General features: G+C 45.2%; 1 pseudogene across 1 annotated transcript; it reads right to left on the bottom strand.

Annotated features, from left to right (window-relative positions):
• Positions 1-1,135: 1,135 nt before the first annotated feature.
• LOC105534214 lies at positions 1,136-1,848 on the bottom strand (annotated as a pseudogene). The gene has a single exon (XR_001005233.1). The product of XR_001005233.1 is annotated as a transcription factor BTF3 pseudogene (transcript).
• Positions 1,849-3,125: the final 1,277 nt, after the last annotated feature.

Below are 3,125 nucleotides of genomic sequence, written 5' to 3'. Positions count from 1 at the left end.
CGAAGAGGGCAGATCACCTGAGTTCAGGAGTTTGAGACCAGCTTGGCCAAAATGGTGAAACCCCGTCTCTACTAAAAGTATATTTAAAAAAATAAAAAGAAAAAAGAAAATTTCTTTTCCTAGAAAACAGGTGCTTCCTCCAGGCCCTTGGAAGTCTGTTGTCTTTTCCTTCAGCATACTTTTGCTGACTACCCCTGGGGATATTCCTAGGTGAAACGAAGCCTCTGCCCATCCACCCTCTTTCTATCGTAGCTCTGACTGGGAACCTTATCTTCCAGCCATGTCATATGAAGGATCTGGATGTAGAAATATATAGCAGTATGATTTACTACATTTATAACTGCATGCAGTGCTATGCTGGTAAATGTTAGTAACCAGAGTTGCCTGGGGAAGGGAGAAGAGAAAACTCTAACTTGTAGCATTTGCTTATTTCCATGTGTGAATACTCTGGATCTGCATTTGGGGAACTCCTATGAAAGCAGTCTTGGCAGAGGAGGTAGGTGGAGGAGAAAACAGGGCTGCATTTAGGAAAGAATAGCACTTCCAGAGAGCTGGGACCAACAGATGGAAGCCTCATGGCAGAGACAGCCGGCTGGGAGACATTCTAAATTCAATCAAAGCCTGGGGAGCTGAGATGGACGGGACAATTGTAACAGGGAGAGCCTGGTAAGAACTGTGTCTCCTGAGCTCTGCGCTTTCCTATAGGATGGGCATGGGAAGTGCTGGAAAGCCTCTTCTTTAAATGAATATTAAAGTGTTAATATTCTGGATTCTTGGCCCAGATATTTAATTTCTTTTATTTTCCTTTTTTTTTTTGAGACAGAATCTTGCTCTGTCACCCCAACTGGCATGCAGTGGTGCAATCATGGGTCATTTGCAGCCTCGACCTCCTGGGCTCAAGTGATTCTCCCACCTTAGCCTCCTGAGTAGCTGGGACTACAGATGCTCACCACCATGCCTGGCTAATTTTTGTATTTTTAGTAGAGATAGGGTTTCGCCATGTTGCCCAGGCTGGTCTCAAGCTCCTGGGCTCAAGTGATCCTCCCACCTCAGCCTCCCAAAGTGCTGAGATTGCAGGCGTGAGCTACCACGCCTAGCCCCTAATCGATCCTTCCTTCCTTTCTTTATTTTTCCTCTAGGTGAATAACTTTATTAACGTTTGTTTCAAACTTTGTTCCCAGGCTTCTTCTGCTTAATTAACTGCAAAGAATGAATTGTGTATAAGCAAAAACTGAAAAGAGTTTCAGTGTCCAAGGGGCTTGGGCTTAAAAATATTAGAGATCTAGATTTTATCAGATCCATAAACAAAAAATTATTTAAAAGCAGTCATAATATAAAATAGCATCTCCCAGTAACTTCTTCAAGTTTTATCTTCAGAAGTTGATTCAATTCAGTTTGCCTCATTCTTGGAAGCCTCATCAAAATTCTCCACAAGAGGTGGAACTTCATCATCATCATCATCATCATCCTCCTCTCCAGTACCAAGTGGTGCTTTTCCATCCACAGATCGTTTGGGCAGAGCTTCAGCCAGTCTCCTTAAACTAGTCAGACCGACTGCAGTAAGCTGGTTTAAGACGCTGGTTAGCGTTTCTGTCAGCTGCTTTGTCTCAGCATGGCCTGTAATGGTGAAAGTGTTCACTGCCAGAGATGCCTGAACTTCAGGGTTGTTAAACTGGATCATTGTTCCTTGGAGTTTTTCCTGGTTCATGATTGTTTCTTTCATCTTGTCTGAGTGGATAAGGGGCTGCACGGGGGACTAGGGTTGGTGCTCGGGGGTCTTGGGTGGACCAGTTGAGATTAGGCGCATACACGCGGGGACGCAAGATGGCAGCTAAAGCCTTTCTTTTTTTTTTTTTTCTTTCTGTCTCTCTCTCTCCTCTCTCTCTTTCCCCGCTCCCTTCCCCTCCTATCCCCTCCCCTTCGCTTCACTTCCCTTTCCTTTCTGTCGCTCTGTTACCCAGGCTGGAGTGCACTGGCATGATCATAGCTTACTACAACTTTGAACTCCCGGGCTCAAGCCATCCTCCCACCTCAGCTGGGACTACAGCCAGCCATGCACCACCATGCCCAGCTGTTTGTAAATTTTTTTTAGAAAACGGGTCTCACTTTGTTACCCAGGCTAGTCTTGAACTCTTGGTCTCTAGTGATCCTCTCTCCTCAGCCTCCCAAATCGCTGAGAGTATAGGTGTGCTCCACCATGCCAGACTCAGACACTGAATATCTCTAATGAGACTGTATTTTGTGATTTAAAATGCCGATAGAATGATCTAATACCTTAGAGTGAGCAGAAAAATTCTGGAGTCCTCATAATTTTTATCTAATGGCAGGAAAGAGCTTTCCTCATGGAATAAATTTTGAAGGAGCAGTGGGTAACAAAAATAAAGTTGCTTTTTGATCACGTCCCATGGGCAGTTCTGGTCCAACAAATAGATTTGGTGGTTAATGGTGAGCGTCAGGCCTCCTAAAACCAACCTAATCTTCAGGGTTCCTTGCTGTGGGCCTAGTGGGAGCAGAGCCATCTGGGAGGAGTGGGTGAGCCCAACTCATTCTGTGGGAGAGGGTGCTTCAACAGACTTGGATTGAGGTAAAGGCTGAATTTTAAAATGTATCTTTTAATAAGATGATATATTTGCAGACAGAGTTATTGCCCATGTCCAGACTTTATGGGACAGATTCCTACTCCTACTTGGTTTTTGTTGTCATTGTTGTTGTTTTGTTTGTTTTGAGACAGGGTCTCATCTGTTGCCCAGGTTGGAGTACAATGGCACGATCACTGCTCACTGCAGCCTTGACCTCCCCAGGGTTAGGCGATCCTCTTGTCTCAGCCTCCTGAGTAGCTGGGACTACAGGGTTGCACCACCACACTCAGCTAATTTTTGTATTTTTTGTAGAGACAGGATTTTGCCATGTTGTCCAGGCTGGTCTCAAACTCCTGGACTCAAGGGATGTGCTCATCTCAGCCTCCCAAAGTGCTGAGATTATAGGTGTGAGCCACCATGCCCGGCCCTCACTCCCATTGATGATTTGTGCAGAATCTTCTCCCAGCCCCTCACATGACTCATGAAGGGTGAGAATTTTCCCCTAAAGTCTCCTCCAGAAGCCCACACTAGAATCTGCCACACTAA

The sequence above is a fragment of the Mandrillus leucophaeus genome, unplaced genomic scaffold (genome assembly GCF_000951045.1).
Source record: "Mandrillus leucophaeus isolate KB7577 unplaced genomic scaffold, Mleu.le_1.0 Scaffold1317, whole genome shotgun sequence".
NCBI lineage: Eukaryota > Metazoa > Chordata > Mammalia > Primates > Cercopithecidae > Mandrillus > Mandrillus leucophaeus.
The sequence above is the reverse complement of the archived record's forward strand: the minus strand, read 5'-3'. Positions and strand labels throughout refer to the sequence as shown.